This window comes from Cryptomeria japonica, chromosome 8 (assembly GCF_030272615.1).
Source record: "Cryptomeria japonica chromosome 8, Sugi_1.0, whole genome shotgun sequence".
In the NCBI taxonomy this organism is placed as follows: Eukaryota; Viridiplantae; Streptophyta; class Pinopsida; order Cupressales; family Cupressaceae; genus Cryptomeria; species Cryptomeria japonica.
This window is the reverse complement of record NC_081412.1, coordinates 517,388,379-517,404,954: the sequence shown is the minus strand read 5'-3', so window position 1 is coordinate 517,404,954 and position 16,576 is coordinate 517,388,379.

The window sequence follows — 16,576 nt, the reverse complement described above, 5'->3', positions numbered from 1 at the left end:
GGGCAAATTTTTTGAGATTTGGGGTATTTCTACCCCAACTTTGCCACCAAACATCTGCAAATTAAAATTAGGTTGAGAGTAGCACCCCTCGTCGGGGTTTGAGGGTGAGAAAAAGAGGGGTAGAGAGATAGGTCTAGATCTTGGCGAAGAGAGGAGAAAATGAGATGGAGTGTGGTAGAGAGGGGGATAGAGGAAGAGTGATAGGGAGATAGATAGTTCTAAAATTCAAGGTAGATAAAGTGAGTGAGATAAAGAGAGCGAAAGAATGTTAATAAGAGCATAATGATTACTGAAATTTGACTGTCTGAAAAATTAAAAGATCTTTTAAAACCTAGAATTTGCATTTTAACTCCTAGAGATCTAAAACCACTCTCAAACATCCTACCAATATATTCATGCAGAAATATAACTTAAAAGTATAAGAACTTATACTTAAATGTTATATTTCATGTATATATTCTGATGAAGAGAATGAAATTGACCTAAAAAAACAAAAATAGATATTTTTTTGACATGTTTGGGCCTCTTTTTTTAGTCTAGCCGAGTTTTTTACGATTACTTGGCGAGTTAAAGTGGTAAAAACTCGTAGAGCTCAAAAACTCGACGAGTTTTTGAAACTCGCCGAGTACTCTGCGAGTGTTCCATCTATGATTTTAATCATTGTTAGTGTTTTGATCTGCACATTTTTATGCAACACAAACTAAAATGTGTACAATAGATCATTCTTCAAATTATAGAGGAATCGTCTTGTATCAAAAACTAACCTAATTTGAAGAACCACTACATGCGATGGTTGATCAAGAGAGCAAGAACTATAATGGAAAAGGTCCACCTCATCCTTCTTTGTCTTGAGGAGAAAATTAATTCTTGTTGGTTCTAATAGGATATCACAACCTTATCATGAAAGGGCGTTCCATAGCTTTTTAATGATAGTAGCTAATATTTGGACAAGCATATGTCAACATTCACATGTGGAATTTTGAGTGTTGATTGTGAGGGTGTTGTGGTTTGATTTTTGTGAAGACATTTGTAAGCATAACTATTAACTGATTTCAATATCTTCAAGCTCGTTATATCACTAATTGGAACCCTTTGAATGATAATTTTCTTGTGCACCTCAAACCAATCAAAGATAGTCATATCTTGTTCACTCAAGTGCCAAAAAAGAAGACAATGACCCTTGGAAGGAGTTTGTTGCAAAATTTAATCCAGTTGTCAACATCACAAACATTCTTAAGCCATATTTGAGATTCTTTTAAGTTGCTTCATAAATGTTGTCTCCAAATATTGTTTTTCATTTTTGTTGTTGATTATCAATATAGGGCATGTTATTGAACCAAAGGATGCCCAATAACAAACAATTTTTGGGGGATTATTTAATCACTTAACTTCAAAAGATTCAATTAGGCCACTAGACTAAAAATCAATAGATTCGTTATTGCAAATAGTGATAAATGGTTTGGAAAATATGAAAACAATTCTCTAGAACATTCCATCACTTAAATAGTATCCACCACCTTTAAGGAGAAATAGCTCTTTCAACAATTATAATGACAAAGGGTCATTTTTGCCCACTCTTTTGTTAAAGCTAGTACCAAGGGTGTCTTCTTAATTGTGCACATATTGCATGTTTCATGGAATATATGCACATGGTGTAAGAAGTTAGTTCTAAAATGCAAAGATTCAAATAGTTATTGGCAATTTCAAATAGAAATCAAGGGTTTTCGAGAGATCCTCAACATCTATTAGTTGAATGTGATGACAACTTCGTGATGAGATATACTAAATATAAACTTGATAAGGTAAGGAATAATTTGCATTCATCTACTAAATTCTTTCGTGATGAGATACACTAAATATAAACTTGATAAGGTAAGGAATATTTTTCATTCATCTACTAAATTATTTCTTGTGTTCACAAAATTAGCAAGTTGGATATGAGTGAAAGTTGAAAAGAAAGCCAAAAAGGAAAACTATAGTGAGAACCATCGTATTCTTAAGGATAACAGATCTTACTTACTTTGTTCAAAGTTTGAGGCTCAATTGTTCATGAAGAACCCATTATTCTATATGTACTCTAAAGGAGATGAGATCAAACATGGATTTGAAGAGCAAAGAAGCACTCTCATTCACATATCAAGGGTATCTTATTCATCGTGCACAATTGCATGTTTCATGGAACATATGAACATGATGGAAGAAGTTAGTTCTAAAACGCAAAGATTCAAATAGTTATTGGCAATTTCAAATACTAATCAAGGGTTTTCAAGTGATCCTCAACATCTATTAGTTGAATGAGATGACAACTTCATGATGAGATACACCAAATATAAACTTGATAAGGTAAGGAATAATTTGCATTCATCTACCAAATTCTTTCATGATGAGATACACTAAATATAAACTTGATAAGGTAAGGAATACTTTTCATTCATCTACTAAATTCTTTCTTGTGTTCACAAAATTAACAAGTTAGATATGAATGAAAGTTGAAAAGAAAGCAAAAAAGGAAAATTACAATTAGAACTATCGTATTCTTAAGAATAAGAGATCTTACCTACTTTGCTCAAAGTTTGAGGTTGGGTTGTTGATGAAAGAACCCATTATTTTATATGCACTCTAAAGGAGATGAGGCCAAACATGCATTTGAAGAGCAAAGAAGCACTCTCATTCATCTAATTGTTCAAGAAGACACTATTGAAGATGAGAAATCAAATTGTTTTTGTTATTCACTCAAAGATTTTTTCAAAGAACTTACACAAGACATAAGCAAAGTTTTGACCATTCAAGTTGTTCAAGCAATATTTGCAGAAAAAATGAAGTCTCACATAAGAAATTGGTATCGTTTTCTATACAAGTCTTATGTAATATTGGCATTTCTACGCTTGAATGTGATGATGGATATAATTTAGACAATTAATAATTCTAAGTATATATCAATCATCCCTTGCATTAGCATATGTCTAATGCATGTTACACTTTGAGGCATGTATAAAGATATAAAATCTCTTTACTTTAGGTGATTTGTTTTCACTTAGACTAATCCCTCTTGTATACGGAATGCTTTTCACTCTTTCTTGAATACTTCTATTTTCATCTTTTCAAAGGCTTAAATTCATTCTTTAAAGAAGATTTGAATAAATTTGAAACTTAATATATTTATCATTTGGGTAATGGAATATCAATGGATTATTTTTAAGGAAGCATTCAATAGTAGTGAAAAAAAAGGATTAAAATTTAGTATATAGAGAATCGAACACAAATTTTACAATATATTTTGATTGAAGTAATGCAAAATGTTGTGAAGAACAAATCTACATGATAAAATTTGTAATTGTAGAATAGAAATTTGTGAAAGCTTTCGGAATATATGATCTAATAAAAAATCATTAATATTAAAGCCCTTTCAAATAGAAATTTTAGATATAAATAAATTTTTCGAAATTCCACATCAAATTTTATTTGAGAATCTTTTATTGAAATTGTTCAATTATTACAAGAATTAAGGGAAAATTTTGATATTTTGTGTGATTTAATCTACTCAAAATAAACATCTTTTAATACTAGATTTTAGAATCCTACATAGTAAATAAGGTATAGTGAAAGTTATTGAGGAAGGGTTTGGTTAGTAGGACTAATTTAGATTGAGTAACTTGTTGGCAGCAAGGTCAATTATTTGAAACCTAGCCTGCTTTTGCTCACCTCTCACCCCCCTCCCAAATGATTTAATAAATTTATTGGGGCAAGGGGGAGTTATAGACACAACCCTTTAAAAATTGAAAGTTAGTAATTCTCTTTTTTTTTTTAAATCTAGAGGAAAAAAAAACTAAAAGCTTGAATCTACCAATCTTTAAAGTCTACAAAATAATCTCATTAAAATACTCTCAAAATGAAAATGAATCAATCAATGAGCTCTATAATGAGCAGTTCATAAGGCACGGCACTTGTTGAAAGTTTTGTTTGTTCGAAATATTGACATAGATTGTTTGAAATATAGTCATTAATGTCAAAGGTATATAGATGATTGATACAATCATTGATGTCAAAGGATAGATTGGATTTGAAGAAATTATCTGGTTAGTGAAATCGCTGAGGGATTAAAAGAAATGCAAAAGATAAATGCAGATTTCTATTGAATGATTCTTCCACATCTGAGATGATACATTCTATCATATCAAATGGTGTAGTTTGAGTAGGTTGACATACATCAACGTAGTCATATTACATGGTAGAATGTAGTTACAAACAAATTTCAAATTGATAGAATCGCATAAATACCGAGACTTGAATGATATGAAATGATTTCAAAGAGCCATTGAAATAGTAAACTTTTGTTTGTCATGATGGAGAGATGGGCATCACAAGAAAAATATTAAACTATAAATTCAAGCTTTGCAAAGGCAAGCCTCCTTAGACATCGCAATGACTTTGTTGCTTGATATAGTAATGCTATTATCATTGCATTTTAGTGATCACATTATAATGAAAATTAAACATGCTTTAAATGTGATTAATAGGTGTAGGTATGTGGATTATTGTTGCTTGATATTGAATCAAAGAAGTAACAATTATTTAAGAGGAAGGTGATTATTTATTATTAAAGGTTGTGTTTAAATTTTATTAGAAGGTAATCATTTGTTATAGAAGGCAATGATTACCCTCCTCAATGGGACAGACCCTATGAAAGGGCACAAATGCGGGGATATGGTTTAGAGATGTGTTAAAGATAATAAACAACATTTTACAACGCAACGATTAAGATAAAGAAAGATAATGAAAAGGTGGTGACTTTTATAAGGGTTATTTCTCTTACAGTAGATGCATCCTTCAACTAGGATATGAAGATACAGAAGATGTTTGTGAATTAAGATGGTGTCTAAAACATGTAATATAAAATACACAACAATAGACCATGGATAGCATGCAGATTTGAGAAAGAAAATATATAGAAATAGTTGCATCAAATTTGTGAAGTGTGATGAAAATAAAATATATAAAAAGATCACAATAAATATTTGAAGATAAATAAAAGGTTTAAAGAGCAATTATTAGTTTATAAAAGGTAAGATTATTAACAAAGGGTGATATATTTTCAAAGAGATGCCTCTCTTCATGGAGGGATGAAGATAATAAATTAAATTTCTAGCATATGGAAATATAAATATGATATGAAAGAAGTGAGAGATGTGTGTAGAAGGCAAATAGAAATATATCATTAATGCACCAACATATTGAAGCATATGAAGAGTAGATCTTAAGGAGTATATTTGTGTATTTTATGAAGGGATTGTGAGGACTATTAGAGTGAATTTAAAGGAAGACATTATGATGGATTTATTGGCAATATTGTGGCAAATTTGTAAACAGACTTATACTAGACCTTGAGGAGAAGAGAATACCATAAAGAAGGAAATATATAGACAAGACAGATTTGAGATTTGCAAGGAAGATATATACATGATCAAGACAGATTTGTAGTTAAAAGACTCATCCATTCAAATAGTTGTCTACTTTCTAAGAGATGCATCATTTCATGAAGACATAAAGATATAAGATGTGAGTGAGGTTTTTGGAGATAAGTGCAAGTGGAGAAAAGGATATATACATACTAGTAGATTTATACATAAAGAAGACATAAAAGATCATTCAATATGCAAATTTGAAAGAGGAAAATATGCATGATTTGAGTGAAACATTGGAGTGAATAAAAAAATACTCAAAGAGATCAAGTGTGGAGAGAATATACAAGTGTTGAATCAGATTTGAGCAAATTTATAAAATATATATGGGAGATCTATAATGTATATATATGTGAAAAGATAAGGAGAATATATGGAAGAATATGCAAGTGTGTGTTAACATACAAGTATATTTATATTAAAGTTAATGAGAAGAAGAGAACCATAAGGTGAATATATGTAGGAGATAAATAATATCATCGTAGTGTTGATCATCCATTGAAAGAGAAACATAGAAGGTGGTAATTTTCTTTGAAAATTGGTGCTTCTGAAAGGAGATATTTTTGTCTCTCATTAAGTTGGTGCTTAGCAGTGAGGGTTGGTGCCTATGAATTGAGAGGTTAGTGCCTCTAGTGGGTTGGTTCTCACAAATTGAATGAGGCATTGGTGACTACAAAATTGTAAAAAGAAGATTAAAAAAAATGATATTTTTTTTGTGGTTTTCTCCCTAAGGATTTTCTTGTAAATATCATGTGTTATTGTGTTATTCTCATGTGCATGATTATTGATGTTGAGTAAATGATGTTATTTTGATTGATAAAGTTTTAAATTGGTAAAGTTGCATTATACTAATTCACCCCCTCCCCCCTTTGTATAATTGTGTACTCATCATTGTTAATGTGATAGAAAGCTAAGTGGGCTCAATTGTGAGGGAAAATAAATGGTTAAGTTTTCTTGAACCATTTTAGTGTTGATCTTCTAAGAATTTTTAGTGCATTAACCTTGTGAACATATCTTGGATGCAATGAATGCTACGCAGACTAGTCCTAGTCATGATATATGGATAAATTTTATGAATCAATGCACGTGAAATATTGGTCAATGAAGATTAACTTAAAAACACATAGTTAAATACTCATAAATAATTACATTACTTGAAACATACAAGAGCGCATTATATTTGAAAAGAATGAGCTAGGCACCCCTATTGTGGACAATTCATAAGGCAATACTTGTTTTGGGTTTTCCAAATAGGGCGGTGAGCTAAGTGAGTTTGATTGTGAGGAAAGAAACATCATTAAATGTGTGCAATACAAAGTATTACTTTGAGGGTATACATCATATGAAGTTTTAGTGGTTCACCCCTATGAGCATCACCTAGACGCAATGAGAGCTAAGTGGACTATTCATGGATATAAGAAATGGGTACTTGTGAATTAACTCATGAAATATGGATCAATCAATAATAAATTGAAACTATATATTTGAATATTAATAAGTCCTCACATAATTTAATAAACTTTTATCATGTGTAAAATTAAATGAGCTAGGAAGCAATATAATGAATGGTTCATATGACAATACTTTCTTAAGATTTTGCAATTAGATTAGCTAGTTAAGTGGAATTGATTGTAGGGAAAACTACATCATTAAGAGTACTTTATCCAAACTAGTATGGTATGGGTGACCTCCTTGAATGCTTGGTGCTTCCAATGAGTGTCGATTGGACCATTAATAGTCATTGAGAGATAGGTACTTCTCAAACAATATTCATGAAATATGGGTATTGAAGATTGTATTGAAGTCACAATTAAATCCCAACAAATCATCACATAACTTGATACAATATGAACACTAGATATATGGAAAATGAATAAGTTAGGAAGATCTATAATGAATGGTTAACAAGAAATCACTTTCTAAATGATTTATAAATAGGGTAGAAATCTAAATGCACTTTCTTATAAGACCAACTATTATTGAATCATAAATGAAACAAAGTAAAAGTTAACCCAATCCTAGAACAAATAACCCCTCAAGAATTAGCAAAACCATGCTCCATTTTTCAAGACCAACCAATAATTATATCCCCAAAAAGATTATTTAAGAAAATACATCCCAATATGTTGTCAAAATAAGATGATTGGTTGGAGAATAGTATTTGATAAACAATGCATTGAAGCATGGATAACTATGTTCATATCCAAGTCGAAATAGATAGACTTTAAAATAATACTAGCATCCATTTCACCCAAGTGGGTGCACATTTATTATTTTCCTTCTTTTATCTAAAATACCTACCTATTACAACTCAAATATCAAGATATCATAATCTATAGGTTATCATTATATTAAGGAGGGGTCTTTATATATAACATGGGTACCACTTTGACATGGCTTTTGATCATGTAGGCATTTCTCTACTACCTGTCAAATGTTCAAAGCTCCAATGGAGTTATTTATAGTCTCACTCTAAACATAGCTCTATTTCTAGTCAAGCTTCCATAGATCTGATAGAGGTGATCTAGATTATCGAGATTAAATGCCATATATTTATTTCACTTTTCTTTGTTTCTTTTCAATTTTCTCAATTTACAAGAATTGAATTCTATCTCTAGTTCAAAGACCTCTACTGTAATAATATATAAAACATATTGGAACCAACCAAACTTATTTAAGTATAAATGCATCCTTAGACATACAAATGAACTAATCCATGTCATTTTGACTTTGGAAAATCAACCTTTTATAAATGTTAAAACGGTGGAATTGTTTATAGAAAAAAGGAGGTTGAACTTATGGATGTAAGTTATACATGATTTGTTCTCTTTAATGAAATGTTATATGCTTCAAGAATTGATTAATCCACAAATAGAATGGGAAAAGGAAAGAAAAATCAACTCAATGCTCGAAGAGAAGAACAAAATGAAACACCTAAATAACCAAGAGAAAAACTAAAACAAAAAATGAACACACGAAACAACTAATCTACTTGCCTATTTTTGATGTTTTGGTTTGAAGGTTTTTTAGCATGGATCGCTCCTGCTCTGCCCTAAGCGGTGCTTCCGCTTAGGAAAATTTGAAGCCCACTGTAGTTGTCACTCCCTTCTATGTTGCGTCTATTGTTGGGTTGACTCTTTCTGCTCCTGTCGTGGATGGATCCCTCCCCCTCGCCCCTCCCATGGGTGTTGGTGTTGCTGTGGTTGTTGGTTCAAGGGTTCTTCCTATTGCTTCTAGTGTTAATGTCGAGGTTTTGGATTCTACTGGTGTTTTCGGTGTCATGCCCCCCCCCCCAAACCTTCTCCTCTCGCTGGTGGACGAAGTTTTGCTCACATGGCCATATTTGCTTCTCATCCTTCCAAAGGGTTTCATCCTCTTCCTTGTGCCAAATCCTCACTAATTGTGGTTTGTGGATAGGATGTTGTGGATATTATTGGCTTCTATCAACGTTGTACATTGTTGTACAAGTTTTCTAGGTTTTGACCTTCTTTACTAGACCTCCATCGTTGGGTGAGTGACTCTTGGAAGACTTTGTTTGCTCATAGCATTGAGCTTTTTCCTTGTGCTAAAGGTTTTTTCATTGCTTCCTTTACTTCTTTCTTAGATAGAGATTTGGTGTTGGGCAAGTTGTGGGCTTGGGGAGATCGCTCTATTTCTGTCAAGCCCTGGACTACTTCTTTTAATCCCCTTACTAAACCACTTAATGTGCATCCAGTATGGGTTTGCCTTCCTAATCTCCCCCTCCATTTCTGGGAGCATTCTTGTTACGAGGCCATTGGTAACTCTATTTGCTAATTCATGAAGGTTGATGATGCCACATCTTCTATGGGGCACTTCACTTTTTCCCGCATTTTAATCAATATTGACATCTCTTCGTCTCTTCCTAGGTATGTGGTTTTCATGGTTGGGGATAGACCTTGGACTCAAGCATTGGATTATGAGAGTCTCCCCTTTCGCTGTTGGAAATGCTTCTCTACAGGTCATTTAGCTTCAGATTGCTCTCTCTTGTGTCACAAAGGTGTTGCTACTTAGTGGAAGGATGCTACAATTGATCACTTGACTATCCATGCTTCTGATTTTGTTGACTCCTCTCTAGAGGATGATACCTCCTCCTGAGATGATGTGCCTCTTACCATCATTGATGCTATCGTCGATGTTGATGTTGTCATCCTTGAGGATTCAACTCTTGTTGCTCTTGTTTTGCAGTTTCGTTCTTCTCCTACTGAATCTTCTCATGAAGTTGTTCCTCTACAACAACACTTTGCTAGCCTCTGATGGTATTCTGGCAGGGTCCTCCTCATTTGATCTCTCTAGTGATGGTCCTAATGATAGTATTTCCTAGACCATGTTCTATTGCAGGTGGAAGGGGAGGCCTTCTCCCCTCCCCCAAACCCCTCCTCAAGTTTTGGGTGTCTCTCCCTCTCCTTGAGTGGGGTTTCTTGTTGTTTTTAGTTTGACAGGTTTTTCCTTTTAGCCCGTCTGACTATTATTTGGGGGGTTTGCCCCATGTTTTGTTATCTCTCTTACTTCCTTCGGGTTGTTGTATTAAGGGTCAACACCCTTGTTCTTGTTGCTTTCTTAATAAAAAACTAAGGTACTTGCCCCATACAAGTGTGAAGTCTTATGACAATGGATAGTATCAATCTCATGATTTCTAGCAATAAGAGCTTTATATTCAAGGTCCTAAACCTAGAAAATTTGTCCTAAGACTTTGAGAGTTTATGCAACTTGGGATCATACTCCAAATGTCCATCATGTAAAGTTGAGAGTTAAGGCAACTCATTATTATTTTGTTCTATCCATAAACTTCAGCTTTTTTCACATAATCAAAATGATAACAAAGTTTATGTTTTTCATGGCCATCACTAGGAAATATTTACAAAGATAAATTCATTTCAATTTCAAATAGCATCATGACTCAAAGAATTATTAATCAAATCTAAGTAAAGTTGCAATAAAGCCTCATGGCTAGATCCTAACCATTTATTGTTAACATCAATTAAAATTAAGCCATCATTACAAGAATTAAAATCAATTATTTGTTGATCTCCATTACCTCTTCTATTAGGTAAAAATAATAAGACTTTCATCTTCCTTACCATCCAAATCAGAAAAATAATATTAATTACACATTAGGAAGGGCCTAGAGATATCTTGTACCATGATGACATCCATTCATGAAGTGTGTTTCTCACCATCCTTCTCATTATCCACAATATATCTCTTTCCATCCAACTCAATGTACTCCACAATTGTATGCATATTACCCACATAATCATTAGTTAGCAATGAATACTACTATTTCAAATCAACCAAAGGTTCTTTACTATTTTCTTGTTTTTCATTAGACTTGTTCCTTGAAAATTATAATGCATAGATAACTCTTTATTCAAAACCTAAGTGAGGAATATCATTGCAACCTAACTAGATTTGACATGTGATTTATTAAGGTTATGTCCATCAAGCATGTCAATATCAGTACTTTTATAAACCTTTTAGAATTGTGTCGCTCTCTTCATCCTCAAAAACGAGATTATCATAGATTTGAAAGTCTTATAGAGAGAAATCACTCATCTCAACTTTATTGTCGAATCTAAATCCTCTATGAATTTCTCATTTTAGTTTTTGAGATATATCATCTAACAACACAATCACATTTTCAACCTTAAGGAACAACAAATCCATATCCTTGGTTACAAAATTGGGACACATATCATCACTAGATTGATTATCAACATGCATACTTGTTTTAGAGTAAAGTGTGTTAGCATTGCATTATGTGTTGTCATTGATGTCAAATCCTTTGGGTCTGGATTAAGTTTAGATGTGGTATGATGAGTAGGAGTGTTCAATTTAGGCATGTTGTGCAATTGAAGGTTTCCCAATTTCACTAGATGCGTTTGGTATCTCAAAAGATGTTTTTTTGTATTATCTTTGGGTCTAGCGTGATCCGGAGCTTGAGGCCTTAGATCGGATATTGAGGATGTATAGCATGCGGATACATTTTACGACTGACTTTGGTGATTTATGTAGCGTGTTGATATGTTCAAGGAGGAATGGTGTGATATGGTTCACTTTTCATTCCTTGCCACCACTAGAATGTTTAGTGGAGACCTATTTTAGATCTCTGTCTTGGCCAACATTGAGAATTATGATTTTCGGAGACAGTATTTATAGGAGTTTGATTCGATGATTTCACATATGGCTTTTTGTGTTGAAGACATGCAAGATTGAAGGAATCCAGCGATTGTGTGAGTGTAGTGTTGTGAGATATTTACCGGAAACAGTTCCGGCAGTACAGATTGTTTTTTCCTTGTGGTGGATTCTCTTTGTCTTCCTTTCTTCTTTGGCAGTGAGCCTTTCAGGGTAGTGAACCCATCTGTAGTAAGCATATTGGTAGTGAGCCTTTCAAGTCAATGAGCCCACCAATAGTGAGCCACCCATTATAAAAATCACCTTAACCGGTGTTCGTATATTGAGAATTAGCATTCTTCATGGTTTTCCCCTTCTTCAATTTTTCACGTAAATTATGGTGTCTCTTGTGTCTAATTTGAATTTTGCATGTGTTTCCTAATTTTGTTAATTCTACTTAATATTTTGGATCTATGCATTAAGGTTAAAAAGTTAAAATTCATTGTCAAATGATTCACCGCCCCTCTTAGTTGCTCGGGTATTCAACAATTGGTATCAGAGTTGTGGTTCCTTGATATAGAGCTTAATCGCTTGAGGTAGATCCTGATTCAATTGCACACAAGTTATCCATTCCTATCTTTTAAGGATTTGATTACTGTTTCTGGAAAGTGAAGATGAGAGATTATTTGGTTTCTCTAGGTTACAATACTTGGAAGGTTGTGGAGACTAAGTATGTCCTTCCGATGAATGGACTCAATACTCCAGATGAGATTCAAGCTTATGAAGAAAATGAAAAAGTAAGGTGTGTTATTTTCAGTGTATTATCAAAAACTGAATTGACTAAGGTTATCTCTTTGAATACTACTCATGAAGTCTGATAGAAGTTAAAAGACTCTATGAAGGGAATGAGAGAGTCAAGCTAACAAAGAGATTAATTGCTAAGAGAAGATATGAAAACCTGAGGATGGAAAAAGGAGAGGCTATTTTGAGCTATTTTGAGAAGGTTGATACCATAGTGAACGAGATTAGAGAACTCGGAGGCACTTTGAGCGATGAAGATGTGATTGACAAGATTTTGATGACATTAGTGGTAAGCTACAATGACAAGATCTCTGCAATTGAATAAACTTATGATCCAAAGAAGTTCACCAGAGAGCAATTGTTTGGTACCCTGACTGCATTTGAAGTAAGGAAATTCGGAAAGGATAAAGACAAGTTAGAAACTGCATTCAAGGCATCTGAAGACAGTTCAGGTGATGAGGAAAGCCTAGATGAGATAGAAACAAACTTTGTAAGAAATTTAAAGAAAGGCACTAGCAAATACAAAGGTATGTTACCCTTTAAATGTTTTAGATGTGGTAAGATTGGTCGTATTGCAACTAGATGTCCAGAAAAGGGAAATGGACAAAAGTTTAAAGAAAACAAGAGAAAGTTCAATAAGAAGGCATATTATGTTAAGGATGATGCTGGCATTTCAGATGATGAATTAGACTATGAAGATGGTGATTGTTTATTTTTTTGTAGAAAAGGATGTTCCTATCTATGATATCTCTAAGACTGTTGCTAACTCATTTCATGCTAGGAGAGATAAGAATGAACGGTTGATTGATAGTGGATGCTCAAATCATATGACTGGTGATAAAAGTAAATTCATAAAACTTGAAAGGTATGATGGAGGTTCAGCTAGATTTGGAGATGATCAGACAACACAAATCATTGGTATTGTTTCAATTACCTTACATGGAAAGCATAACACTGACAATGTTTATTATGTGAAAGGTTTGCATCATAATTTCTTAAGTGTGGGACATAAGTGTGAAAATGGATATAATGTCTTTTAGGGCAATGGATGTGAGATCCGGAAGGATTCTGGAATAGTTATTGCATCTAGAAGAAGGACAAATTGAAATATGTACTAGTTGGAAGGCTCTACAAAACATTGCTTGATATCACAACTTGGTCACAACTAGCTATGGCACTGGAGGATGTGCCATATCAACTTTGATAATTTGGTATAGATCAGTTCAAAGAGTGCAGTAAGAGATTTGCCCAAATTGTCTAAACCAGAGAACAACATCTGTAGGTAATGTCAAATAGGAAAGCATACCAGAAGCACATTCAAAGGAAATGAGTACTCATCCACTAGATTACTAGATTTGGTTCACACAAATCTTTGTGGTCCGACTTGGACAAGAAGCCTGCAAGGTGAGAGGTATTTCATGTTACTGATTTATGATTATTCTAGAATGACTTGGGTTGCATTTCTTAGAGAAAAATCTGAAGCATTAGAAAAGTTCAATATATTTAAGGCAAAAGTTGAGAATGATGTTGGCAGGAAAATCTAGTGTTTCAGATCTGACAGAGGAGGAGAATTCATCTCGGATGAGTTCAATGACTTTTGTGAAAAGCATGACATCAAAAGATAGTTATCAACTCCTCAGACACCTCAACAGAACAGTGTAGTAGAAAGAATGAACTAGACTATACAAGAAGCAGCCAGAACCATGTTAAAAGGTGTAGAGTTACCTGAAGTCTATTGGAAAGAAGAAATTCATACAACAACATACACACTCAAAATAATTTTGTATCGGACAAAGTATGGCAAGACATCTTATGAACTATGGTATGGCACAACTCTGATAGTGAAATATTTCAAAGTTTTTGGAAGCAAGTGCTATATTAGGAGAGATGAGGATAATCTTGGAAAGTTTGACAGTAGGGAAGATGAAGGTATATTTTTGGGTTACTCAACAAAGAGCAAGGCATATCAATGTTTTAACAAAAGATTGAATAAGATTTCTTGAAAGTGCAAGTGTAAAAGTTGATGAGAACACTTCAAAGGAATCAAAAATTGCAGCAGGATATGACTCAAATGAGTCCAAAGAAAAGGAAAGGAAGGAAGAAACCAGGAGTGAAGAAAAGAATGATCAGGATGCTCTGGCATTTGCATCCAAGACTCCAAGGTATGTCAAGAAATATCACTTAGAAGAACACATCATTGGAGACGAGCAAAGGAGTTATCACAAGAAGCAAAGCAACACAAGAACAAGTCTTGCTATGTCTGCTATCTGAAACTGAGCCAAAGACAGTAGAAGAAGCCTGCAAAGATCAAAATTGGATGAAGGCAATGAAAGGGGAACAAGATCAGACTACTAAAAACCAGACATGGGAATTAGTCAGCAAACCGAAAGACAAGAATGTAATCGATACTAAATGGGTATTCCAAAAAAAGTTGGATGAAGATGGAAAGGTTGTGAGTAATAAGGCAAGGTTGGTTTGCAAAGGATACACTCAGATTGAAGGAATTGATTTTGATGAAACTTATGCCCCAGTTGCAAGAATGGAGGCAATATGGATGTTCCTGACATTTGCAGCATTCAAAGATTTCAAGGTTTATCAAATGGATGTGAAATCAACATTTCTTAATGGAGAATTAAAAGAAGTTTACATTGAATGACCGGAAGGATTCAAGTTGAAGGATGATTTGAACATTGTTTGTAGATTGAAAAAGGTTTTGTATGGACTGAAACAAGCTCCTAAAGCTTGGTATGGGAGGTTAGGCAAGTATCTAACTGATCAAGGATTTCAAAAGGATTCAATGGACAATAACTTGTATTTCAAGATAGAATCAGGCAAAATTTTGATTGTGGTAATAAATGTTGATGATATAATCTTTGGAGGAAATGAAGATATGTGCAGAAGATTTGTTGTTGAGATGCAAAGAGAATTTGAGATGTCCATGATCAGTGAGTTGAATTTTTTCCTTGGATTGCAAGATAATCAAAATGATAAAGGAATTTTCATTACTCAGTCTAAGTATGTCAAAGAACCGTTGAAGAAGTTTGGGTTGGATAATTCCAAACCAATATGTACACCTATGACTACCGGATGCAAGTTAACTAAAGATGGTAAATCATCTAAGGCTGATGCAAGTCGGTACAAGTCAATGATTGGAGGATTGTTATATTTGACTACTACCAGACCGGATATCATGTATGCAATATGCTTGGTAGAAAGGTTTTAGCAAGAACCAAAAGAATCACATGTTGTGGCAGTAAAAAGGAATTTCAAATATCTCAAAGGTACATAAGAGTTTGGTCTATGGTATTCTAGGAATTCAGATTTTAACCTCACAACTTACATAGATGTAGACTAGGCTGGAAGTGTTGATGACAGAAAAGGCACAAGTGGAGGAGCATTCTTTCTTGGCTCCCAGTTAGTCGTTTGGTCAATCAAAAAGAAAGATTTTATGTACTTATCTACGACAGAAGAAGAGTACATTGCAACATCTTCTTGTTGCGCTTAGATTTTATGGATGAAGCAGACTCTGAAGGACATTGGTGTGAAATTTGATGACCCCATTCCAATCATGTGTGATAATACTAGTGCAATAAACATTTCCAAGAATCTGGTACAACATTCTATAACAAAACATATATCTATCAGGTATCACTTCTTGAGGGAAAAATTTCTAGATAATGAGGTCAAACTTGAGTATGTGCCCACAAAAGAGTAGATTGTAGATATTTTCACAAAGTCGTTATGCAAAGATACTTTTGAGTATCTCAGGCAGAAGTTAGGGGTGTTACCCCCTACTGGATTCAACTAATGTGCATTTCAAGTGTACATTGGTCCAGTGAGCAACATGTACATTCTTTTCTAGACTGACTCTGATGTGCTTCCTCTCAGGGGGAGCAGGAGTGAGTTTCTTAGGGGGAGTTTTTGACCACCTCTGTCATTGTTGTCAAAGGGGGAGAGAGAAATGGTTGTGCACTCAATGATGATCTTTTGTCGATTGTTGTTGATGGATGTTGCTATCAATGACAAAGGGGGAGATTGTTAGCATTGCATTATGTGTTGTCATTGACGTCAAATCCTTTGGGGCTGGATTAAGTCTGAATGTGGTATAATGAGAAGGAGTGTTCAATTTAGGCATGTTGTACAATTGAAGGTTTCCCAATTTCACTGAATGCATTTGGTATCTC